Source organism: Nannospalax galili, unplaced genomic scaffold, assembly GCF_000622305.1.
Source record: "Nannospalax galili isolate Female #2095 unplaced genomic scaffold, S.galili_v1.0 scaffold761, whole genome shotgun sequence".
Classification (NCBI taxonomy): domain Eukaryota; kingdom Metazoa; phylum Chordata; class Mammalia; order Rodentia; family Spalacidae; genus Nannospalax; species Nannospalax galili.
In genome coordinates, this window is record NW_008346389.1 from 143,594 (window position 1) to 161,203 (window position 17,610).

General features: G+C 41.3%; 1 protein-coding gene across 5 annotated transcripts in view; it reads right to left on the reverse strand.

The window, feature by feature from the left end:
- Apba1 (amyloid beta precursor protein binding family A member 1) overlaps positions 1-17,610 on the reverse strand; it is a 245,854-nt gene that overhangs the window by 71,592 nt on the left and 156,652 nt on the right. The gene's annotated exons all lie outside the window — the stretch shown is intronic.

Genomic DNA, 17,610 nt, shown 5'->3' on the forward strand with positions numbered 1-17,610 from the left:
ACATTTGGGTAGAACTGAGCTGGGGGGAACTCAAGATGGAGGAGTGGGGTGGTTGCAGAAGACAGGAGGCCGCTAGGAGGCCTCCAGAGTCCTCACACTCTCACTGACTTGTGGACCCATTGCAACGGGAAGGAACCAGGTGCAGAAAGACCCTCCCCCTTAGCGAATCAGCTTCTTACACACCAAACCCTCTGTGGAACCTGTTAGCAGAGCTCCCTTTGAGGCTACCTGTTCAGTTAATATGCTACGGATAAGGTCAAATGGAAGAAAAAGCAGACACAAAGGATTTGAAGCAGGGACTGAAGAGAAGAGATGACTCAACCATTAAGAGCACTGGCTGCTCTTCCAGAGGACCTGAGTTTGATTCCCAGCACTCACAGGGCAGCTAACAAGCATCCGTAACTCCAGTTCCAGGGGATTCCTCTTCTGACCTCTGTGTGCTTTGTATCACATGGTTGCTTGCACTTACATACATGCAAGCAAAACAGTCATATACACAAAATAAAAATAAATACATTCAATTTAAAAATGATTTGAAGCAATTCACAGCTGGGAAATCTGCTGATGCTAGTTGGTAGTTTTCCTGTGCTGTGGACAAGCTCTGTGGCCAGTGGAAAGCAGGGTCAGAGAGATAGAATCTTTGGGCTTGCCCATCTCTCATTATTATTCTTGTATATCTGACTAGTCTAGTTGGCAAAATACAACTACCATAGCCCTGGTCAGTGGCCTGCAACTCCTGTAGCTGTCAGCCACTATTCAAGAAGGATCTCTAAAGGACAGCGCTTGAGATGCTCCTAGCTCACTGAGCTGGGCATTTTTCTACACTCTTTTCTTTCTGTTAATGATTTTAAAGGGAGAAATAGGTTTTAATTCTGAAGTATCCAAACTAACATTCCCTGCTGGTTAATTCTCTCTTGTTCATGGTGGGCCATTTTCCCTCTACCACTCTTGAAAACTACTTTAGTTTGGGTTCATGAGCCATCAGACAGGGCTGCTGAAGCCACTGCTGCTGTGGGAGGCTTGTCATCTTCTCAGGTATTAACCAGAGACGACCAGTGCACATAAGAGTTAAGTTGCCAGGCAGCAATAGCAACAACATAAATCAAAACGAAAAGAACATAGATAGACCATCTGAAATGGAGAAGCCTTTGCATATAGCATCCTTTTCAGCATGACAGAACCTGAATTTCGTTCCATGGCTCTTGGTTTTCATTCTTCCTTCCCTTTAATATTCATTGTGCACCTGAAACCTCCTTAATTATTCACCACCTCCTCCTGGCTGCATCAATAATAGATAATATTTGTGATGGAAAACTTCCCCAGCAGCAAGATGCTGCTAAGATGGGAGCATAAAGAACAGGATCCACACAGCACGCCTGAGGGAGGGAGTGAAGCACTGAGACAACAGCCAGTCTAGAGGCCTCCCACCTTGCAGGCCTTGCCCCTCCAGGTCTCCCCCAGCCACAGCAATTCTGGTGAATTCTGCACTCTCTAACCTTTTCTGCATCTTGGTCCCACAGTGAAATGGTATCATCCATACAACACATTAGGTCAACTGGAGCCCCAAGTGAGGCTGGACAGGGTTGAAGACAACAAGTCCAGTGGCCAGGTCACTTCTATTCTCACAGCTGAGGAAGACTACCAGCACACAGACTAAACACTTAGCCATAATTTATAGCAAATTCTTTAACACTAACAGGCCCCTGAGATTGAAGGTAAAGTCCTCCTAACAGCTCACCATGAATGTCTGTCCTTTAGGACATTCTCCCCTTTCTAACTGTCACAGCCTTAAAGCACTTTGGTTTTATTCTCCACCAGTCACTTTTGGACCTGCAGGTTTTCCTACTTGCAGCTGGAAGAGAGAACCATCACCTAGCAATTGGAAATGGCTGACAAGGTCAGTGGCAGAAGATATAGCTAATTGCTGCCATACCCTTAAGTTTTAAGGCCAGCTTCCCTTTGTTGACATAGATAATGACCAATAACAAAATATGGGAGGCAGACTTCTCAGACCCCAGACGTCTCCGCATCCTGGCAGTCAGACATTTGTGTAATCCGTTCCCTGGTAAGGACATGTGGGTCATACAGTAGCCTAATCAATTAAATAGGACAGTCGTGAGATATCACTCTGTGATTGGATTACCAAGGACTACGGCTTCCATCTTGCTGTCAGACTCTGGGGCCTTCTCGTTCTGCATTCTTTAAGAATGGGACAGGGCCACATGGCAAAGAACTGAGGATGCCCTGGCCCAAACCAGTGGGAAACTGAGGTTGTCAGTCAGTAGGCTATGAAGAGTTGACTCCTGTCCACATCATGGGATTTGGGAGGAGAGCTTTCCCCAGGGAAGCTTTAAGATTGCAACAGCCCTGTGATGCCTGCTTGCAGCCTCTGAGAGGCCACAGAGATGCAAAATGGAGACAGGTGGGTTGATTTATGCTGCTAAATTTTGGGGTGATCTGTTATGTGTCAGTAAATAACTAAGACACCAAATAAGGATTCAGATGAGAGCCTTAAGAACAACAGAGACTGAGATGTCTGGTTGTGGACTTGAAATTGGCTCAAGTAGTACACTATGCCGACAGAGCTCTGTCATGCTGTGTCCCCGGGTCTTGTGCAATGCCTCATGTATAGAAGATACTACAACCTATCTGTTCAATTTTAAGATGGACTTTAATTTATGATTAGGGACCATATAGTTCTAACTTTCTTGATGAGGTCAGGGATGGGACCAAGACTTAGAACTCAACTGCTGGCTGTGGTCTGAGGTCAGAGAATGTGTGGAGACTTAAGATCATACCACCAGCTTTACTCTGAGGTCAAGGAGGGCGCTGAGACTTTGGACCCCACTGCCAGGTCCTGTTTTGAGGTCATGTAGGATGCTAAAAGACTTAGGACCATAATGCAAGTTGGCCCCCACTCCAAGTGGCCTTGTGAATGACCTTATGCCAAGGTTTCCTGCCCCAAAGTCAGTCTCCACCCACCTCTCCTTCCTTTTTATAGTTATTCCTTATCTTCATGATAACCACAGTCAATACAGAAGATCACCTGGTTTCCCACTGTTTTCTTTGCTTTTCTCTTTTTTCTTTGTTTTACCTCTTCTAAAACCACAGGCTGCCCTTGTATGCAGGGTCTCTGTGACTCAACCTGCTGAGATAGAGACTGTTCTACATCATCTGAATGTGTATTTTATCCTCTTTTCTCTGCACTGTGAACGAAAATTCCCACATCTCCCCCTTACCTTTTCTTTTTCTTTTCCCTCCTTTGTCTCTGCTCTTTCCCTTCAATGTTTGTCTCCGTCATCTACTTCCCACCTAGCAACCTAATACCAATCTCTAATCCCACTATAATTTCTTTTTCTTTGTCTTCTACACTGAGACCCACAATAGCTAATGGATTAGTTCACACAATACTACAGGTGTCCCTTTACTCCCCAAGCAATTGGTACTTAAGGAGTGACTGTACTGTAGTAAACAGCTACTCTATTTTCATGGTGGATTTACTTCTGGGTAGTAACTATGTTTGGAGTTAGCTCTCAACTCTCAGGGGAGGTCTGAGGATAGAGCCTAGTGCCCAGAACACCAATCTAAAGGAAGAAAACATCACTTCAAACCTACTACAACCTCGTCTCTCCTGAATACTGCAACCATGTCTACTGAAAGAAGAAAGGCAACCCAGTTTAAAAACAACACAAACATAACCAGATGGACAGATCCCAGTGCAGAAACCTAAGTATCATGAAAAACCAAGACATGTCTTCTATAAAAATTACCAATCCCATAATATTCCTAACAAGAACAACTCAAATGACTCTCTAGACAAAATAATCAAAAGAACAATTACAAATACATTCAACAAAGACATGAATAATCCCTGAATGAATTCTAAGAGGATACAAACAATAGCTAAAGGAAATAAAGAAGTCAATTTAGAATATGAAAATAGATTTCAATAGGAGATAGAAACACTGAAGAAACAAACTGAAATGAGGATGAACATAAAAAACTCATTAAGTCAAATAAAAAGTTCATTGGAAAGCCTCACCAATAAAATGGATCATGTGGAGGAGAGATTGTCAGGACTTGAATACAACACAGAAAAACTGGATTATTTAGTCAATGTCAATGACAATTTTTTAAATGTATGAATGGAACATGTAAAGACCTTTGGGGCATCATGAAAAGACAAAATCTACAAATTATAGGAATAGAAGAATTTCACGCCCAAAGATATAGGCAATATTGTCAATGAAATCATAAAAGAAAAATTTCCGAATATGGGAAAAGAGATGTACATCCAGGTGCAAGAATTTCACAGGACAAATAGTGAGAAGCAGAAAAGAACCACCCCCAATGTAATATCATAGGTAAAATACTAGATACACAGAAAAAATAGAGATTGAAAGCCAAGAGGCAGACCAAGTCACACATAAAGGGAGGCCTATCAGAATAACAGCTGATTTTTCAATGGAAAACTTAAAAGCCATGAAGGCATTAAAAGATGTATTTTAAGTTCTGAAAGAACACAATTGCCAACCCAGGCCAATAGACCATCTGTCATAATTGAAGGAGAAAGAAAATCTTTTTTTAAAAAAATATTTATTTAATAACCACATGATTAGAAGAAGCATTTCATTACAACAGCATTGATACATTCAATAACAATTTCCAGAGCTAAGACGCATCTCTTTCAAAATTGGTTGTAAATTTTAAGTTTACAGTTGAATACAGTTATACATTATTGCATTCAGTATAAACCCTATAAGACATAAAACTGAATGAGGTTTTAACCTTTAAAAAAGATCTCCATTTCATCACTACATCATTAACATATTCAATAACAATTTCCAGAGTAAAGATGAATCTGAAAGAAAATCTTTGCATGATGAAAGCAGGCTAAAGGAATTTATGACCACCAAGCCAGCCCTACAGAGATACCAGAAGGAGTGCTTTGTATGAAAGAGGAAGATATACACGCGAGAGTCTACAGGGCAAAAATAAACGATGCTAACACAAGAAAAAAGAGGATGAAGAAGCACAAAAACTACAGAATTAACAAAATGACTAGAATCAACACATTACCTTTCAATAAGAACACCATTAATGGTCTTAATTCTCCTATCAAAAGGTCCAGATTAGCACAATGGATTAGAAAACTGGATCCTTCTTTTGTTGCTGGCAAGAAATATTTCTCACTATCAAAGATAGACACCATTTTAGAGTAACAGCTAGAAAAGAGTATTCTAAACAAATGGAACCCAGAAGCAAGCAGGCATCAGTATTTTAATATCTGACAAATATACTTCAAACAAAATCTAGATTGAAGAGATAAAAAGAGAATAATCCATTAAGAGGACATTATAATGCTAAACATATACACATTGAATGCAGGAGAACCCAACTTCATAAAACAAATACTACTAGGTATAAAGTCACATAGCAAGCCCCTCTTCCACAGTAACCCTTAATGGCTACTCAGAGAGGGAGAATTCATTTTCTCCTGGGAAAAGTTTCCTGATAGGAGTTTATCTAATCCCAAATGGTCAGCTCTAAACACATGCACAGGAGCACCACTAAATGGACTTAATAGGGTATATATGTCTGTGTATCTAACAAAAATAAAGAGGCCGTGAAACTGAGAGAAAGGGGTACATGGGAAGAGTTGGAGAGAGTAGAAAAGGGGTGGAAATGGTATAAATACAGTACTGATATATGAAATTCTCAAAAATCAACAAAACAAAATAGCAGCAGAAACCAATACAAAAAAAATAAATGAAACAAAGAGTTGGTTCTTTGAAAAGATAATATTGACAAACCTTTGGCTAAATTAACCAAAAGAGAGATAAAACCCAAATTAATAAAATTAGAAGGGGCTGTGGAGATGGCTCACTGGGTTGAAAAGCACTTGTAAAAGCGAGAGGACCTGTGTTCAAATCCCCAGCAGCCACTTAAAAGCTAGGCATGGCCACATCTATCTGTAACTCAAGCATTGTGTGGTGGAGATAGGTGGATCCCAGGAGCCTGGAATGGTAAGTTTCAGGTTCAATGAGCAACTCTGTCTCAAAAACCAAGCTAGATGTAGGGAATAGAGAAAGATGCCTAATATCATCATATCGTTCTCTGGCCTCTGCATGCACATGCATAGGCATGCACACACACAGACATGTGTGCATACACCATACACATATACACATACTACACACACATATGGAACACATACACAGACACACAATAAATAAAGCTGGAGTTTAAAAAGGAGACATTAGAGCTGGATGTGGTACACGCCTTTAAAACCCAGTTCTCAGGAGACAGGGGCAGGTCAATCTCTGTAGTTCAAGATCTGTGAGTTCAAGATCAGCCTGGTCTACACAGCAAGTTGCAGGCCAGCCAAGTGAGACCCCATTTCAAAATAAAAAGTAAAATGAAGGGAGCATTGCCACAGGTACTAATAAAATTCAGAGAATCGTGAGGACTTACCTTAAAAACTTATATTTCATCAAATTGGAAAATAAAAAAGTGGGTGAACTTCCAGATGAATGTGACCTACTGAAGTTAAACCAAGATGAGATAAATAACTTAAACAAATCTATAAATGATGAAATTAAAGCAAAAAAAACAACTAAAAAAAACTCCAGGTCCAGATGGATTCACCAAATAATTCTACTAGATCTTCAAAGAAGAACAAACATCGATATTTCTCAAATTATTCTGTAAAGTAGAAGTGATGCTTTGAAACTCATTTTATGAAGCCATTATTATCCTGATACCCGAAGCAGATAAAGACACAACAACCACGAAATTACAGACTAGCTTCCCTGATGAACAAAGACATAATAAAATACTTGTAAACCAATTTAAGAACCTCAAAAGATAATAATCAATATAATAATCAGGTTGGCTTCATTCCAGCAACCCAATACATGCAATTTACCAGATAATGATTTCAGAGTGCTTGACCCTAAATGAGACCTCTTTATCACCTCCTTCAAGGCTCAGCAAACATTGCATTAGAAGGGGCAGAAGAAAGTAAGAGCCAGAATTTGGGAAAAAGTGCTTCGAAACAGTGTTTTCTGGACATATCATGGTCATTGCATTCATGAAGTGACTGTAGCTGTGGTTCCCTGCACAAGATCTACACATATTTAGGCCTATCACAGTTTCATCATGCATGGGGGAGTGGCTCATGAGGTCCCAGCCCTCACTGAGGGACTAAGAGCAGTTATTCAGTGCTGGAGGAGGGGTGTCATTTTCTTCAGTGATGCAGCCATTGATAAGTTGCCTGTGTTCTAGTAAATAACGCCTCATTCATGCTCATACAAGCAGCCATAATTAAACTCCATGGGTCTAAAAACCACAAAACATCAAAGAAGGAGGGGGCTTCTTGATAGGTAGGATTTTAGTAGGAAAGAGACAGGGATCAGAGATGGTATTGGGGGGTGAAATGACCAAAATTCTCTCTCTCCCTCTCCCTCTCCTACCTCCCCCGTCTCTGTCTCTGCATGAAGTTGTTAAGGAATAAAAGAATAATTTTAACAATAAAAAGATGAAAAAAACCAGAAAAGTAGCAAACATCACTGGTTTGTGGCTGGATTCTTTTCAGGTTATTCAGGTCATGTCTTGTATGTCCAAGTGCTCAGTTAAGCCCCCAGATGACTGTCTAAGCAGAAGTTCCCCTTCCTTTTCTGGGCTTGATGGACTATATTGGAGCCCATTTCTGCTTTCCCAGTAGTAGATCATTAGGTTCCAATGTTATGCTTCTGTATAAGCCTTTGAGGTGTTGGAGCCACAAGGTCTGTTCTCTTTATCTAAACAGTTTGACCTTTGAAAGAGAACAAAGAGTTGACACTGGGTATATACTCTTCGTAGCAAGTCAGTAGAACCTGAGCTAAGGAGGGTTTAGTCCCCTTGAGATAGAAAGACACATAGAAATGGAACTATCAATCTTCCCCTCCCCAAGAATAAATCACATTCCATTGAGGAATTGATCCATTTGGAAAACTCATGTGCTGAGAGAACACGTATCCATCCTAAATTCTGTCTATTTGACTTCAGATCCCATTTCAATTCCACTCCTTACTATCAGATTCTGGAAAGATGGTGGCTGGCCAGGACCTCATGAGCAGGTATGGATCAGTAGAGGGAGCCCTTCTGTTCCAGGTACACTCACAGGAATCCTTTGTAGAAACAGCGTCCTCACAGCAGGGCAATTCTTTTCACTTGTCCTTGTAGGTTTGACAACACAACCACAAGGTCAGCAAGGTAAGATGCTGCTAATAAGTCTTAATTAATTAGCAAGTACAGTTGACCTTGGTCAACTTGCTAGGACAGTCTCCTAGCAACAGTCAAGAAAAACAAAGAAACCAAAATCTTTGTAGGCTTGTTGCATAGGGCTATCCTCCCAACAGTAGACTATGGACAGATGCCTTCTTCCCAAGCTTGGCTGTACCCGCTTGCCTAGGATCATTACAGTCAAACTTATTGACTGTTATGCTCCATAGGAAAGGAGCGGCAGGGAGAGTCAGCCACATCTCATGACCAACCAGTGGGCCCTAGTTGCATGAGGAGTAGGGGCTAAGGGTATATAAACTGAGGAAGCTGTGGGGAAGGTCTCTCACCATTTTGCACTGATGTGGGGAAATCACAGTTCATGCCTGGATGGAGACTTTCCAGTGCAGCTTTAGGAGGGGAGCACCCGTAGTCCTATAAGTAAACTCTCACCCACTGCTCTGTAAGTAAGCCCAATAAACTCACTGGTTTCCAGGATTGTAGTTTGGAAAAACTGTACCTGTATCTTGACTTGTAAAGACCAAGGGAGGAGGGGACTAGATGTCCTTTTCACTTCCCAGAAAGACTTTTAGCTACAAGGCTGCATGATGAATTCAGGGCAGGGGCAGGGGTAATATCAAGGAATTCAGGGCTCCAGATGAAGCCAGGGCACTCCCTACATCTTACATCAGCTTTAAAAATAAAGGGAGCTCAGGAGTGCACATGATTAGGGCAGGTGTTAACAGCAGGCCTTCACTTCCCAGGATTTTGACATTGCCTCCCTCTCAGCAAGACAGTGACTAGTTTCTGACTAAGCAGGTAGTGCTAGTGCTGAAACAATTTTCTTCCTCAAAATACACAGTGTGTTGGTCTCTAGAAGGGAGAATCAGATGTAATAAAAAGCAAATGTTAAAATGTAATAAAGTGTTGCTGTTTTCACTATTTTTCACTATTCACTGTTTCACTATTCACTATTGTTTGACAATGGATCAGATCAGTCCTAGATAAAAAGGCTGGTAGTGGGTATGGTGGCACCCACCTGTAGTCCCAGCACTTGGGAGGCAGAGGCAGGCGGATCTCTGTGAGTTCAAGGCCAGCCTGGTCTACATAGTGGTTCTAGGACAGCTGGGGCTACAGGGAGACCCTGTCTCAAAAAGACAAAAAAAAAAAAAAAAAAAAAAAAAAAAAAAGAAAAGGCTGGTAGGTTGTTGCTGCTTAAAGTAGATGCTTGGGAACTAGGGTCACTGAAGTGGCAGACAGGTGGCAGGGTGGGGAATCTGCATCTGGGGGTGACAGATGGAAAGAGGCAGGGAGGCCAAGTACTCTAATTCAGTCTGCCAGGGGCCAACCCTGAATAGTGAGTCTTAATTTCCTGAAGCAACCAACATACCAAGCCTATGATCCTATTTTGAAATTCCAGAGGGGCTTAACACCTGCAAAGCCAGGTTCTGACTACTGAAAAATGACAGGTTTGCCTTAAGAGCATGATGCCAATTGCATGTGTAATAAGAATACTTTTTGTTTTAAAGATGTTTACTGACAAATCATGTTTCCTAATTCTACCAGACTGCATGGCTCTAACTTAACTGGGGTGCACACGAATTCAGTGATCTATGACAGCTGTACCTATCCTTCCTCACTGATGCGGGCCCCATCCACTTACCACAGGGAGCACCAAAGGTACACAGTTGGGGAAGGGACACACATCTTCTAAAGATTCCTGTGCAGTTTCTTGAGTCTTCCTTTTAAGTGATCATGTCACACTCCTGAACTATGGCCCTGTGTGCTGCAACTCTAAGATCAAACAGTACATTTCCTTCCCTGTTGCTTGTTCTGTCATTTCTTCCATGGCCTCACATATACACTGTCTGGTGAGACAATCCATTAAAGTTGAGAAAAGGGTTAGAGAGATGGCTCAGTGGTTAAAGAGCACTAGCTACTCTTGCAGAGGACCCAGGTTTGGTTCACAGCACTCACACGGCAGCTAACAACTGTTTGAAACTCTAGTTCCAGGGTATTCAGTGCCCTTTTCTGGCCCCTGCAGGCATTGCACACATGGGAACACTAACATATAATATATGCAGGCAAACATTTATACATGTAAAATATAAATAAATTTTTAAGTTGAGAATGAGTCCTCTAGGAATGAGGTTAGGTGAAGAGAAAAAATTGGAGCTCATAGGTTAAAAAAAAAATCAGTATTTCTCATAACATTTAAAAAATTTATTACTAGCTTTATATGTGTATGAGTGTATTGCCTGCATGTTATGTACATGCAGTGCCCATGGAGGTCAGAAGAGGGTGTCAGATCCCATGGAACTGGAGTTACAGATGGTTGTTTGCTGCCATGTGGGTGCTGGGGAATTGAACCGGGGTCCTCTGCAAGAGCAGCCAGTGCTCTTAACTGCTTAGCTATCTCTCCAGTCTCTCCCATCACATTTTTTTTTTTCAATTCCAAGGAACATAAAGTAACTGAAATACTTGAGTTGAGGGATCATCAGATAAGTTTTGCTTCAGCAATTTTGATATGGCAATAGTCTGATGTCAGTAGGGAGGTATTTTTCAGGCAACAGGGCTTGCCTGGCTCTGAACAGATAGGTGAGATTCTAGAGGCGAGTAAAGATAATTGGAGTTATACTGTCTGTCTAGGAGAAGAGAGCAAAAGCAAACATTCTCCTATCCGTTTTTGTTCTTTTCATGGTTGAAATGAATCATTTGCTCTCCAAATGGGATTTTAAGGTCAAGCCTTTTCATTTTGAAAATGTAACAGTAAGTCTATTGCATCTTAAAAAAAAAAAAAAAAAAAAAAAACATTACCCTGGTCACATCAGGTCCTCATGGTTCATGAGGAAATGGCTCATTTTTTGTTGTTGCTATTGGCAACTAAGTTCTGCTACACCCAGCATTACTCCCCACTGGCTATGTTCATCTGAAGTTGCAGCATAGGCTGGTAAATGCTGCAACTGTAATTCTTTCACCTGGTTAAAGAAGCCTCTGGAAAATATTTCCTTTTTAAAGCAAAGGCCATATACTTACATAATGATTGAAGACCATGGAGAGATCAGTGCATGCACTTGACTTCAGCAAGTAGCACTCACACTGCAGTTAGGGCTCTTGCTGCTATGTTCAAACTCTAAGCATACTTGTAAGCCCATGGCTTTTAAACACCTCAGGTTTTTTAATTATCAAGGTGAAAATCTACTTACTAATTGTGCTCTATAAATTGTACAGCCCCTTCTTGACCTAATTGGCTTTTAGTTCCTTATCCTTATGTGTGTAATATAAGCCAAATAGAAACATATGTGTTTAATGCAAACATTGCATGAAGTTGAAATGAAGGACTCAGTGAGGTAAGAACCTATCCTCTCACCACAGCATAGCCAGCAAAAAGGTCCTTTCCTATAAACAATACACAGAGGTGCTTGTCTTTCTCTACTTTTCCCAAGAAAACAAGAAAATAAGATGATCGCTTTGTATAGTGAACAGTTTTTGCCCAAATCCACGATAAGAGCTTTAAAAGTCAAACCACCCAGGATGCTGGAGATGCCAAGAATGTAGGCTTTCTACTGAAGAAAGATACAGATACCAAGTAGATCCAGGCAAGAGAACACGCGTATGTTATTGCAAAGGTCAGAGAGATAGACGGTGCTGCCCAAGCCCCCTGGAGCTCACATCGTGACACCATGTGCCAGAAATGCTGGTCATGGCATTCTGGGATTTAACGTCTGCCCTGCTGAACTCCAGTCTTGCTTTAGTCCAGTCTTTCCATGCTATCCTCCTGTTCCTGTCTTTTGGACTGGGAATGTTTACTCTGAGCCATGGTATATTGCTAATATATAACTTTTTTATTTTATAGGGGCTTACAGATAAGATTACTTTGAGTCTAAGTAGAGACTATGAACTTTTAAACACTATTATAACATTTAATACTATGGGAACAGTTTAAGTTGAACTAAATGCATTTTGCTTTGGGGTTCCAGGGTGCAGTGTTATGGTTTGAATATGAAATGTCCCCACAGAATCATATTTCAAATCACGTTCCCCAGCTAATGCCTCTATTTGAGAGACTGCAGAACCCTTAGGGGTGAGGCTTAGCTGGGAAGAGCTAGGTCATGAGGGGTGATCCTTTTAAGGATGTCACCTCGTTTTTCTCAGACAGAATCTCTGCTTCCTGGTCTGTCCTTGTAAACAGCTGGTGCTATGACTGAGCTGCAGACCACACCTTTCCTACCACAATCAACTAAAACCCTTTGAAAATGCAAGTCAGCACAAATTTTCCCTCCTTCAAGTAGTTTTTGTCAGGCACTGTGGTCACAGCAGTGAAAATGTAGCTAAAATAGTAGTTACGTTATTAATTTCTTGAGGAACTTCCAAACTGGTTTCTATAGTTGCTGAACTAACTTACATTCCCACCAACAGTGTGTAAGGGTTCCTTTTCCCCCACACCTGCCCCATATCTGCTGTTTGTTCTTTTAATGGTAACCATTCTAACTGGGGCAAGATGCAATCTCTGTAGTTTTGATTTGCATTTCATTGACGGCTAAGGATGGTGAATATATTTTCCCTGTATTTATTAGCCATTTGTACTTCTTTTGAAAAGCATCCTTCAGTTTGTTTGTAATTTGCCCATTTTTTTTGGATTATTCATTCTTTTACTAATTTTTTAGTTCTTTACATAATTTGGCTATCACTCCCTTGTCAGATAAAAGATTTTCTCCCTCACTCTCCCACCAACAAAAAGAAAAAAAGTCAAATCATAGTATACAGCAGGGCACAACATGAAGTCTTTTTTCACTGGCCTTCGCCCCTTCCTGCTCCATTTTCAATTCTTCTAGCACTTTCTTTTGATATTTACTTCCACATTCATTAGTGTGTATTTCCTCCTTTTCATTTTCAATTCTAATTAAGATCTGCCCTGTTTATATCCCACATTTCTTTCTCTTCTTTCTATTATCATTTCTGGTTAATCAATATCTAGTGTTTGAATTCTGAAGACTGAGCCACCCTTTTCCCAGCCCAGACACCTGCATACATTATTGCATTCCTTGCTTGCGTAACAATGGTTTCCAGAGAGGTCAATAGCAAAAGAAACTGGAATTGTTAGAATTGTTTTCTGATTTGCTTAGTCTTCCATATGCTGGCTTACAATGTGTGCCAGATCATCTCTAAACCATCTCTAACGTCTACCACTATGCTCATTAGGAGTCTCTCTTCTGTTCTTTCTAGATGCCTCCTAATGGGGCCCTAGAAGCTCTGGGTTGGCTGCCGCCTTGGTCTTCTGCACATCAGCTATTCCAGTATCTCCTCTTCCATTGGAGACACCCTTCCTCTCATTCCTGTGGTGGAGACCTTGCTTCCTATGTCTCTCAGTTCTTTTCCTGGTCTGTGTTCTTGCTTGAGGACAGCAGTAATCAAGTTGCTCCCTGAGCTGCACAAAAGTCAATTTGGAGACCGTGTATATCCGAAAACCTTTGCATTCCACCTACATGAGCAGTGGAAGTTTGACTGGGGGTAGAATCCTCAGTTTTCAGGGCTGCTTTGGGGAAGGCCAAGGCCACTGTGGCCCCTGATCATCTGTAACCTCTTTTTACTTCTCCAAGACCTACAGAGTCTCTTTGTCCCCTATGCTCTGAAATTTTCAAGTCTCATTTATCGCTCTAGGTAAGTGTGCAGTATTGGCATGTACTTTGGCTTCGGAAATGTTCTTTCATGATTGTTTACCCTTTTATCTATTTTTCCTGTTACCTTCCTTATATACATTTTCTCTGTCTTTTCTGGAGAGGGGGATAGGTTCTCATGTAGCTGAGCCTAGCCCTGACCTTCCTGTGTAGTTGAGGATGACCTCTCAGTATTTTCCTGCCTCCATCTCCCAAGTGCAGGGATTATAGCTGTGTACTACCACACCTGGCTACTTTCTATATTTTGCCTTCATTCTTTTATCATACCTCTCATTTCAACTTTGTCTTCTAAACTTTCTATTGAGGCATTTCCTCTTTCTAATTTAAAATCTCTGGTAACTTGTTTTTAAAGTTTCTCTTTAAAGAATTTTTCTAAATGGCATTATCCTTTAATTTGATAGAGGTCTTCTGCTTCTCTGAAACTGATTATTTGTGTCTGATATTCTCACTTGCTCTAACCACTGCCTTTATTTCTCCATGGGCCTCTTTCCATTGGCTTTTTTTCCTTTCTTTATCTTTCATATTAGAGATATTCTTCAAATACCTGGAAATTCCTAGCTGTATTCATATTTTGCAGTGGAAGATCCATTAAGTGGCAAGAACCTGCCTGTGGGGTTAGCAGACAGACACTCCCAAACATCAGTGTTGGTATTTGCAGACACCTTCCCCTGGGCCTGTCTCCTCAGGGAGGAATACTCTAATCTACCAGGGAACTGAGTCTGGCTGGCGTGCGTGTGAAGCTTGACAACTAAGAATTCTAAGGCAGTCAGCCAGTCATGGTGGTACGTATCTAGAATCCCAGCACTCAGGAGGCTGAGGTAGGAGGGCAGCCACTAGTTCAAAGCAAGCCTGAGTAACACAGTGACTTCTAAGGCAGCCTGGGCTACAGCGTGAAACCAGAGTGCCTCAGAACAAAGCACAATGTCAAGTTCAAAAGCATTCTGCAGTTACACTATTACCAGTCTCTGTGTTCTTCAAGGTCCTCAGTTGGCTGCTGTCCCCAGTGACACACCGCTCTTGAACCCCGTGTCCTTGTAGAAGTCACACATCTGTGGGATGGAATCACTGGCTGCACACACTAGAGGCACCGGGAGGTCTAATCTCAGCCACTTACTTTCTCAGTCACATCCTCATATTCTTGCCACCTGAACCATGTAGTGTTTCAAGTTCCTGTGCCTTTCTAGAATGTTTTTGCTCAATCTTCACAAATTCTTGGTACAAAAGAGGAAACAGAAACCTCCTCAGTGTATTATCATTCAGTACTGACCAGGCTACACAGTGGTAACAAATCACCCCCCAAATTCCTATGACCTTAAAGTACCTCAGGTTGCTTCCTCTCTAATAGCACAGTGTCTCACATGAGTCACCACTCTCTTACCAAGAGGCTTCTGGGTTTGTTGCACTTTGAGAAGGAGGAGTAGTCCCTGCTGTTCTTGCCTTATAGCAACATACTTGAGAGCACATATGTCACTGGTCAGGTCCCCTAGAAGTTTCCAGGGAATGAGGAAATGCAAACTTGCTGTATTTGAAAGAGAACTGGAAACATGGCAGAGCACAGAGATGTCTAACACAGTTACCAAAAGTTAACCATGTTCTATTATTCTCATCTTCTGCTGTTTCTTCTTTCTGCTTTTTTATATGATTATTCAGTGAAGTTTTAGGAGAAAGCAGAAGGAAGCACCATTTCAGCCTGCAACCCCACCATTCAAAATCGCTCCATCTTCCAGCATACGTGTATGCTGGCTAACATCTTGGACTCCATTATGACTGTTCTGAGAGACTATGCTGCCTAGAGAGAGAGAGGAGTGAACAGGGAACTTCACAGAACAGGTCATCGCTATGAATATTTTTCAAGTGGTGGGTTGGAAGGAAACTCTCAAGCATACCTGAAAAATAGACAGTCCTTACTAGACAAAAAGTACATATACACATTTTTCCAAATTTTCAGAAAACATTTTTTTTTAATGTGGATAAGCAATCCTATCTTTTTATTCTGTCCTCCAGCAAACAAATCCAGTTTGTTTCACGTGTGAAGTGCTGGAGTTCAAAGGGAACCAGCGAGTGTGTGAAGAGCAGACTTAACTTCAGCAGTTACCCTTGGCAAGTGGTAATGCAGGTGTTCTCAGTGCCCTCTGGCTGCCCCTTTGTACTTTCTGGTTTGTTTTGCTGATTTCTGAATGCACTGTCTTCGTAATAAGAATTTCAGGGCCCTCTAGGTCTGCTGATCATAATCACAGAGGTACAGCTCCTCTTGGAGAAACTTGTGTGTGTTACTAAGGATTTAAGTAAAGCCTCAAGTCCACAGCACTGACAAGGGGAAACTGCCCAGATAACACCCATCTCCCCTCAAATCAGTCTGGGTTTTCAGCCTTTTATACACCTAAGATCTCAAGGACAATTTATAAAACAAAAACAAAATACCAGATCAGTGGGCTCCACCTCAGGCAGTCAGCTTTAGAAAGGAAGGGCAGTAATTTGCATTTTAAGCAGGACTGCTGTAGACTGCAGACCACGCTGGTTTTAACAGCACCTTTCCATTTTCTATAACAGCTGGCATGGAATGAGATTTCAGTAAATGCTTTCTTGATGCTGAAGTGAGGTGGAATAATATCATCAGAGGGGAGCAAACGAAGGTCTTTCCTATAAATATAGCATGGCAGATGAAATACAACCCACAGATCCAAATGGCTTAAGAATGATGGGGTAAATTTTATGGCAAAGGTCTTTGGTTTTGCTTTCTATTAACTATTCATAACCTGGTAGGCCCTCCTCACCAATTTCTTAGCATCAAGCTGAGTTTTCGATGTACCATGGTCCTAAGTATCAATATTTTAAAATCAATTCTATGTCTGGAATGAAACATTGTACAAGAGGCTTAAGTTGTCCTCCTGGTTCAAATGAATAAAAGCTGTCCTGGGTCCTACCATTTTCTGTTCTTGGGGACTCAGAGTGAAGTTTCAGGGCCAAATGGTCAAAAGGTCATTTCAAGGAGCAACTAAGGATACTGATGAGGAGGCCAATTTCTGGACCAAATTAAATAAAACCCCTTGAACTTTCTCTGACTTCAAGCTCCAATTTTAAGTGAAATTGCTTAGAAATTACTGAAGAGAAAGAAAAGTTAGAGAAAAAAAATTTATAGCAAGGTAAAGGTGCAAAAGTTAGTCTTCTTGATTTATTTTCAATAGACTATGATACCTGAGCTTGACATGTTCTCAAATTTCTTAGGTGTTTCAAAAATGGCAAATAAAATGTTGACAGAGGCAATAATAGTCTTGTGTGTAACTCTTCACAATGAAGCACAAGTGACTGGTTTTAAGTGGAAAACATGCCTTCTAAGGTATGACAATTAAAAGCTTACTGACTCCTTCAATGAGGAAAGCATACGTGTGTTTGTGTGTGTGTGCATGTGTGTGTGTGTGCCTGCTAAAACCTGGCAGGACAGAGGAATTTCCATGATTTCCTTTAAAGAGGTCACAGTGCCTGTGCCATGCCTTTAAGGCACAGCTTCCTGGCAGTTTCTCTGTGGCACTCAGACCAGCAGTAGAACTTGGGGACTTGCTAGTGGTAACACTGGGCCCTGCCATCCTAGAAAACAGAAATGTTAAGAAATCTCCACCATCATCCATGCTCTGGGAAAGAGCTCCCCTCCCCACAGCTTCCACAAGACTTT